Source organism: Populus nigra, chromosome 6 (genome assembly GCF_951802175.1).
Source record: "Populus nigra chromosome 6, ddPopNigr1.1, whole genome shotgun sequence".
In the NCBI taxonomy this organism is placed as follows: Eukaryota; Viridiplantae; Streptophyta; class Magnoliopsida; order Malpighiales; family Salicaceae; genus Populus; species Populus nigra.
The window spans coordinates 16,448,226-16,458,299 of NC_084857.1; positions in this window are offsets into that span (position 1 = coordinate 16,448,226).

The window sequence follows — 10,074 nt, forward strand, 5'->3', positions numbered from 1 at the left end:
TCTTCTGCATCTTTATTATTATCATTATTAATAGTATTATTGGTATTATTATTATTACTACTACTACTACTACTACTACTATTATTACTATTACTAGTACTACTAGTACTAGTACTACTACTATTATTGTTGTTGTTGTTACTATTGTTGTTGTATTATTGTTGCTTATAATTTATACAAGTAACCTCCCAGTGGTTCGACCCCGGTCTTGCCGGGTTATTTATTACTTCGACACTCCTGCACTTGGAAAAAGACATCAATCTTTTGGTCGTGTCAAGTTTTTGGCACCATTGCCGGGGAGGTAAATTCTTGTACAAATTATAGTATTTATTTTATTTTCGCTTTTTATTTTTCTTGTATTTAACTTTGTTTCTTTGGTGTTGTTTCTTTTTCTTTTGTTTTCTTCTTCCTTTTATTCTCTTCTTACACGTGCATGAGAGTGTGGTCACGTACATTAAGTGGTAGACTTTGTAGGGTATCCTCATCATTTTCAGAAAATATGGCTGAAGAAGATAATCAATCACTTCATAATGAGAATAATGAGAATATTCGGGTTAGAACACTTAGAGACCACATGAATCCCACAAGAACAAGTGCACCCTCATGCATAATTTTCCCTCCTGATGCATCTCATTTTAATTTTAAGATAGGTATTATTCAACTTTTACCATCTTTTCATGGCTTAGATTTAGAAAATCCATACTTGCATTTAAAGGAATTTGAGGAGGTTTGCAACACGTATAATGACTCAAATTGTAGCATGAACACCATTAGATTGAAGCTTTTTCCTTTTTCATTAAAAGATAAAGCTAAAACATGGCTATAAATTTTGAGACCTGGATCCATTCGTGCTTGGGATGAAATGCAACAACAATTTTTAAAGAAGTTTTTTCCATCCCACAGAACAAACTCTTTCAAAAGACAAATACTTTCTCTCAAAAACCAGGAGAAACATTTTACCAATGTTGGGATAGGTATCGAGACTTGTTTAATACTTGCCCCCATCATGGTTTTGAAACATGGAGATTAGTTTCATATTTTTATGAAGGGTTAACTCCTAGAGATAGGCAAATGGTTGAATTAATGTGCAATGGAACTTTTGAGGATAAAGACCCTAATGAAGCAATGGAGTACTTAGATTTGCTAGCTGAAAATGCACAAAATTGGGACACCACAGGTACTTATGAGGCACCAAGTAAAACCCAACCTCATACATCTAGTGGGGGTATGTACAACCTTAGAGAAGATCATGACCTCCAAGCCAAGTTTGCATATTTAGCTAAAAAAGTCGAAGCACTAGAATTAAAAAAGAGTGGTCAACTAAAATCTGTTCAAGATATTGCATGTCAAATCTGTGAAACCAACGAACATTCAACCAATGACTGTCCAACTTTACCTTTTTTTAAAGAATGTCTCCATGAACAAGCCCATGCATTAAACAGTTTTCAAAGGCCCAACCATAACCCATATTCGCAAACATATAACCCTGGTTAGAGAAATCATCCAAATTTCAGTTGGAAGAGTGAGAACAATAATGCTCAAACTTCACAGCTACCGTTTCAAGCACACCATAATTTCCAAAATTCTCATGGATATGCTCCTTATGCTCCCCCTCCTAGAAGAAATCTTGAGGAAACATTGCATGCATTTATGGAAAAGTAAGAGGCAATTAACACTCAACTTGCTCAAAGCATGACAGATTTTAAAGATACTCTTGCAAAGTTCACATATGCTCTCAGTTTCCAAGAGAAAGGTAAGTTTCCATCTCAACCACAACAAAATCCAAAAGGTGAATACAATTTGAATGCAAGTAGTTCTGGAAGCCAACACATGGATTAAGCCAAATCAGTCATCACTCTTCGCAGTGGTAAGGTTATTAAAAAACCCATTCTTGAACCTTGTGAGAATGATGATGAATCAATCTCTGAGGGTAAGGAAGGGGTTGAATCTGATCATTGCAAAGAAAAGACTGATTCCCCGCCAGTACTTCCATTTCCTCATGCCATGACCAAACAAAGAAAAGTCAATCACAACTCTGAAATCTTTGAAACGTTCAAACAGGTAAGGATCAATATACCTTTGTTGGATGCTATTAAACAGGTTCTTTCTTATGCTAAATTTTTGAAAGATCTGTGCACTGTGAAAAGAAAACTGAATGTGAAAAAGGAAGCCTTTTTAGCCGAACAAGTAAGTGCTATTCTTCAGAACAATAATGCATTGAAATATAAAGACCCTGGTTGTCCAACAATTTCTTGCTTTATTGGAGAACATAAAATTGAAAGAGCTTTACTTGATCTTGGAGCTAGTGTGAATTTACTTCCATATTCAGTTTTTCAAAGTCTCAATCTAGGTGAGTTAAAACCAACTTCTGTGACTCTTTTACTTGCCGATAGATCTGTAAAAGTGCCTAGAGGAATAGTTAAAGATGTGTTAGTACAAGTTGATAAATTCATTTATCCTGTGGATTTTATTATCTTGGACACACAACCTGTTGAAACATGTAATTCATTTCCTGTTATTTTAGGGCGCCCATTTCTTGCAACTTCTAATGCATTGATTAATTGTAGGAATGGACTGATGAAGCTATCTTTTGGAAACATGACATTGGAGATGAATATTTTCAACATTTGCAAGCAACCTGGAGATGATAATGATTTACAGGAAGTGGACTTTACTGAAAAATTAGTTTATGATCAATTTCAAACCACTTCTAGTGAAATTGAGATTGATGAATCTGACGATTTGCAAATGGTCTATTTTCAGGAAAAATCAAAGGCAAGTAATTGGAGACCATAAATTGAGGAATTGCCGCTACGATCAATTGAGACAATACCTTCAAGTGTTCAACCACCAAAACCTGATCTGAAGTCGTTACCCCTCAATCTCAAATACTCATTTTTGGGAGAAAATGAAACTTTTCCGGTAATAATCTCTTCCAAACTTAATGCACAACAAAAAGGTAAGTTATTACAAACTCTGAAAATGCACAAAAATGCATTAGGATGGACCATAGCTGACATAAAAGGAATTAGTCCTTTGATTTGCACTCACAGGATTTATTTGGAGGAAAATGCTAAACCCTCTAGAGAAATGCAACGAAGGCTTAATCCTAATATGAAAGAAGTAGTGAAAAATGAAGTCATTAAGCTTCTAGATAATGAAATCATTTATCCTATTTCTGACAGCAAATGGGTAAGTCCTACTCAAGTGGTACCTAAGAAGTCTGGAGTTACTGTGATAACAAATGAAAAAAATGAGTTAATTCCAACTAGGACTATTACTGGTTGGCGCATGTGCATTGATTATAGGAAACTTAATTCAATGACTAGAAAAGATCATTTTCCTTTACCTTTCATGGATCAAATTTTAGAAAGAGTTGCAGGTCATGAATTTTATTGTTTCCTAGATGGCTATTCAGGCTACAACCAAATTGAAATTGCATTAGAAGATCAAGAGAAAACTACTTTCACATGTCCATTTGGTACCTTTGCATATCGAAGAATGCCTTTCGGATTATGTAATGCACCAGCCACGTTTCAAAGATGCATGCTTAGTATATTCAGTGATATGGTTGAACGTTTTCTTGAGATTTTTATGGATGATTTTTCTGTTTTTGGTGATTCATTTGATGATTGTTTGACTAACTTAGAAAAGGTTTTGAGTAGGTGTGAAGAGAAGAATCTTGTACTGAATTGGAAAAAATGTCACTTTATGGTAACAGACGGCATTGTACTTGGTCACATTGTTTCATCAAAAGGAATTGAGGTTGACAAATCTAAAATCGAATTAATTGCTAACTTGCCAACACCAAAATCTATTAAAGATGTTAGATCATTCTTAGAACATGCTGGTTTTTATAGAAGGTTCATCAAGGATTTTAGCGTAATATCTAAGCCCTTGAGTAACCTTCTAACAAAGGATAATATCTTTGAATGGACTGAACATTGTGAAGAAGCCTTTGTTAAACTTAAAAACCAGCTTACTTCTGCTCCAGTCATTCAACCTCCTGATTGGTCTTTACCTTTTGAAATAATGTGTGACGCTAGTGACTACGCCGTGGGTGCTATCTTGGGATAGAGAAAAGATAAGAAACCTTATGTGATTTACTATGCAAGTAAAACTTTAAATAGTGCTCAAATGAATTACACCACCACTGAAAAAGAATTACTTGCAGTAGTATTTGCATGTGAAAAGTTCAGGTCTTATCTTGTTGGCTCACCTGTTGTTGTTTTTATTGATCATGCAGCGTTGAAATATCTTCTTTTAAGAAAGATTCTAAGGCTAGATTGGTGCGGTGGATTTTGTTACTTCAAGAATTTGATATCACAATCAAAGACAAGAAAGACACTGAAAATGTTGTCGCCGATCATTTGTCAAGATTGACAACAGATTCAAAATCTGACATCACACCAATCGATGACTACTTTCCTGATGAATCTTTATTTTCTGTCTCTACGATGCCTTGGTTTGCTAATATTGTTAATTTTCTTGTTTCAGGACAATTGCCAGCTCATTGGAGTACCCAAGACAAAAGAAAGTTCTTGAATGAAATGAAGAACTTTTATTGGGATGACCCTTATTTATTCAAATATTGTCCTGATCAAATATTTCGAAGATGCATTCCTGACAATGAGGTAAGTAGTGTCATTAAATTTTGTCATTCTGAGGCATGTGGGGGCCATTTCTCATCAAGAAAGACAACTGCAAAAATCTTACAATGCGGATTTTACTGGCCCACCATGTTCAAGGACTCACATGCATTCTATAAGATTTGTGAAAATTGTCAAAAGCTGGGATCTATTTCAAAACGTCACATGATGCCTTTAAATCTTATTCTTGTCATTGAGATCTTTGACTGTTGGGGTAAAGATTTCATGGGTCAATTTCCTTCATCATTTGGTTTTGTGTACATATTAGTCGCAGTAGATTATGTTTCAAAATGGATAGAGGCAATTCCAAGTCGAAATAATGATCACAAAACAGTGATAAAATTTTTGAAAGAAAATATTTTGAGTCGATTTGGAATCCCTCGAGCCATGATAAGTGATGGTGGAACACATTTCTGCAACAAGCCATTTGAGTCTTTAATGAAGAAATATGGAATCACTCATAAAGTTGTCACCCCTTATCACCCTCAGACTAGTGGATAGGTAGAGCTTGCTAACAGGGAGATCAAGCAAATCTTGGAGAAAACAGTGAACCCTAATAGGAAGGACTGGTCTTTAAGACTTAATGATGCACTTTGGGCTTATCGAACCGCTTATAAAACATCATTAGGTATGTCACCTTATAGACTAGTGTATGGCAAACCTTGTCACTTGCCTGTGGAACTTGAACATAAAGCTTATTGGGCTATTAAAGCTTTTAATTCAAACCTTGATGATGCTGGTCAACTGTGAAAATTACAAATAAATGAGCTTGAGGAAATAAGAAATGATGCATATGAAAATTCAAGAATTCATAAAGCAAGAATCAAAGAGTTTCATGACAAGAAAATATTGAGAAAAACATTCAATGTTGGTCAAAAAGTCTTGCTTTATAATTCTCGACTCCATTTATTTCCTGGAAAACTAAGATCAAGATGGAGTGGTCCTTTCATTGTGAAACATGTGTATCCATATGGGGCCTGTGATATCGAGAATCCAAAGAATGACAATGTTTTTAAGGTAAATGGACATTGTTTGAAAGTCTACTTTGATAATTTTTCAGTTGAAAATGACTCTATTGAATTGAGTGATCCTGTATATAAAGATTGATTCATTTTCTCACATTGTTTTGTGTTTCATTTTGCTAGTTTCTCTCACCCCGATCAAAAGGCGGATAACGGTACCCCGTGACTTAAGTCGGTTCTTTCAGTTTCCCATAATAACTGATATCTGTATATATTTGTGCAATTCTTTGCTCTTTCTCCCTTCTTTGACTCTGTTCTCCAATTCTCATTTGAAAATGGACACCACTCTTGAAAAATTGAAAAAGTATTTTCCCACTCTGCCTCAGAATGCGATTACTTAAATTTACCGTGCTAGGTGTGCAAGATTGAAGTTGTTGATGAATCATGGAATTCCTGAAGATATTCGCTGGCTGATTGAAGCAAAGGTCCGATTATGAGGTGAGTCCTCCGATTCTTTCATTTCACACATGCCTGGAACAGGTAAAAGCACTTTTGCAAAGAAACGTCGTGCAAAACGACTGAAAGTCTGTCACAAATGTGCCAGATGGACTTGCAATGCAACATGTCGTTTTTTAGGAATGGTATCTATAAACTGTGAAGATAAAATACAATTCATTAAGGATGGCCTGAGTAAGGGGTCTTTAGATAATCTTTTGTTGACCCTTGAGACGCATCCTAGTGGAGATGTGCATCGTGCAATTCATGATTTATGGCCCCATTTTCATAAAGAACATGATAGACTTAGTCTTGGGAATCTGACTAAAAAAGACCTTGTTTGCCAGTTTTTAAGAAAACTGGATGGGAAGCCTATCCCCGACCCATAGAGGGTGTTTAAGCTGTTCTTGGACGTAAAACCAAGGGAAGATGTGAGCCACAATCACAACTACCTATGCATACACATGCTTTTTCAAAATAAATAAATAAATAAATAAAGAGAGAGAGTGTGTGAGACTCCAGCTGACCTACATATAGGTGGTATGATTGCATCTTCAATTTCTCATCTATAAAATCTTCTCTTCCTTCCCCTCATTTCTACTCATCCCTTACATTAGACAGATATAGAAGCGTGTCGAAATGGCAGGTTCCTTAAGTTATCACATAAAAAATATTTGTGTTTTCGGTGGATCCAGTCCTGGAAAGGAAATAGTTTTTTTAGAAGCAGCAAATCATCTTGGTCAGGTACTAGCTGAGAGAAAGATTCATTTAGTGTATGGGGGAAGCAGCCTTGGGTTAATGGGGGGTGTGGCAATAGCTGCATTTTTAGGAGGTAGTCAAGTTTTGGGGGTCGTCCCCGAAGCTTTAACAAAAGGGGACATCATTAGAATAACAATTGGAGAGGAACTACAGGTCTCCATAATGTTTGATCGAATGAATACAATGTTTAACCATGCTGATGCCTTCATTGCCTTACCAGGTGGTCTGGGCACATTGGAAGAGATCTTTCATATTTCCTCTTGGGCCCAACTTCACATTCACCATAAACCTATAGGTTTGCTCAATGTTAATGGTTTTTATGATACTTTGTTGTCTTTTCTTGATCAAGCTATGGAACATGAATTTCTAACATCTTCGGCACGACAAATCATAATCTCTGCTGCTACTGCTGAACAATTGATCGACAAACTACAATCTTTCACCCCTGTAATTGATCCTTCCATGAGTCGCATAAATTGGTCAACTATAGAAAGCCGTAAAAAGCTTAGATTGGATTTGAGCCTTCGTTTGTGAATCCTTGTGTCTTTTGGTTTTATTTCTAGCATAATATTTTGTTCTGTTATTTCTTATATTTGTTTAAGTGTGTTTCAGGTTTGTTAGTGTTTGTTGTTTCAGGTGATGTCTTCTATATTCTATCTTTCTACCTTAGGACATTGAGGACAATGTCTCGTTTTGGTTGGGGGGAGAGGGTAGTAGTATTTAAAAAAAAAAAACTAACCAACTAACTGTTTTTGTTTTAAAAACCATTTAGCAAAACTGTTATTACTAGGATGGCAGAGTAAGGGGGAATGACTCTTGAGATGCATTTTAGTAAACATTTTCTAATGGTTATTTGCAATATTCATAACAAGGCCTATTAGAATACTTCTTGAAATATTCAGGTTTACAAACTCTCGCATTGTTATCACTTGGTTCTGCTCATATACTCATTTAACAAATATTCTTAAACCTTCATTTTCACACACACACTTTAACATATGATTGTGGGTTGCACATTGGATTATTACATTATTTATGTTCTTTTGTTAAAGGTAACAACTAAGGGATAGGGATAGTCTATAATTTGGAAAAAAAAACAAAAAAAACAAAAAAAAAACAAAAAAAAAGAAGAAGAAAATGATGATAATAAAAACATAGATAAGTTTGATTTCGTAGCCTCCCTAACCTCAGCAATTAAGCCCGAAGGGGTGTTTTAACACCTAATACCCTAAAGTCAACTGACTTGAGAGCTATTGGCCCAAAGCTTGTTACATGGGTTAAGGAGAAAAGCTTAAGGGAATCAAACATTGCATTATCTACGTATCAGTATCTGCAACCCGAGTTACTAAGCTCGTAGGGGTGTCTCAACACCTAATGCCCTAAGATCAACTGGTCTGGGAGTCATTAGCCGAAAGCTCGTTACATGGGTTAAAGATGCATTGTGTTTTAAGTTATATGTATAGAAATAAAAAAAAAAGAGTAAAATAAAATAAAATAAAATAATCCCAACCCAAGGAAGTTAACCTTAAACATTAGAACAAAATATTATTTTCTTCCAAAAAAAGTCCCATCATCTATGTTTCATACATTGAGCACATAACAAGGAAGGTTTATTAATATTTTGTTCAAGAGGTATTAAGTAGATATATAAAATTTAATGAGAGTTCGTTTATCTGGATAGATTAATGGAAGTTGAATGATGAATGCCTTGCTTTGTGGAATTTGCAAATTGTTTTTCTATTTTAACGCCTTAATTACTAGGGACTAGTAATAAGCTGGTTGGGGGGTGTGATTAGTACTTGAAAGTGCATTTTTATCAAGGTTTTATATCATCATTTTGCACTTGAAGTATCAATAACTCCTTAACTAAAGCATGTTTTATAATAACATATCTAATTATATAAGATACCTTTAATTTATGGTAAATGTTCATCTCAAATACAGGCCTATCACATAAATGAAAGAATTAATTGATGAGTTGAAGTACTGAAATTGAAAGGACAAAGAGATGGCCAAACTTAGAAAAGAGATGCTGGTGCAGTCCAAACTGGAACATTGTTCGGTAATTGGGTCATATCTAGAGCTGTAGATCTTGGATTTATGTCAATTTTATATGGATGGAAAGATAAGATATAGGCCTACAACTTTCATGTGGAGCCCAAGATTTAAAAGGCCGTTTTCAAGTCCAAATGGTAGCAACAACGAAGAAGTCTGAATCTGTCCTGCAGCCCAGACACTGTTCAGTGTTCAGCCCATATCTCGAGTTCTAGAAGTTCAAATGATCTCCAATTTTTACCCTGGAAAGATGAGACAATTTTCTAGAAATTTCATGATTTAAGTTTGTTCAAATTATGACTTCATAAATGACGTTTTTGGCAGACAAGAAGATAAGAATTGTCACCAAGTCAAGATGTGGCCACCCACTCATCAATTAGTCAACAAATCAATAGTTTCGAATTTTGGCCTATAAAAGGAGGCATTTGCCATGTATTTAGGCATCTTGGTGTTTAGATCAAGATCATGCTCTTGCTTTCTCTCTTTGTATTGCTTATGTTTTGCTTTCATTAATATCAAGTTTATGCCTTTCATTTCCTTTCCTTTACTTAGTTAACTTCTTTCTCATTTATGTTCTTATCTTGTTTATTCATGTTTCTTTCTTTCATTATGTCTAGCTAGGTTAATTATGTCAAGGTGAAAAGGGTACACTAATGGTGTAAGAAGAAGTATAATATAAACTTAACATGGACCTTAATGTTGGATACTAACATGCTATATATTTGTTATCTTGTTCACTTTTAATACTTTACTTGTTAAATGGTTAATCTACATTTATGTTGTATAACACTTGGTACAACAAATACTTGGCACTTTCATAGCCCATATTGTATGGTATAACCGACACCTGAGCTATGAAAGGAACTTGATTTGTTGTTAACATAAGTTATAATCATGAATGCCTGACAACATTTACAAGTATTAGCATTATTCGAATAAGATAACTAATGTAATCATGTTAACAATTTATAATCTGATTGGAACCTCCTTTGTGTGTGGTTTCCAATTGAATAATAAGAGTTTATACTATACTTGTTTGAAGTACCATTAGTGGATCCTCTAACCTTGACATTTGTTGTTATCATTGTTTAATCCTTACGTTAATCTTCTATCTAAAAGTTCTCATCAACTTCTTCTTCTGCATCTTTATTATC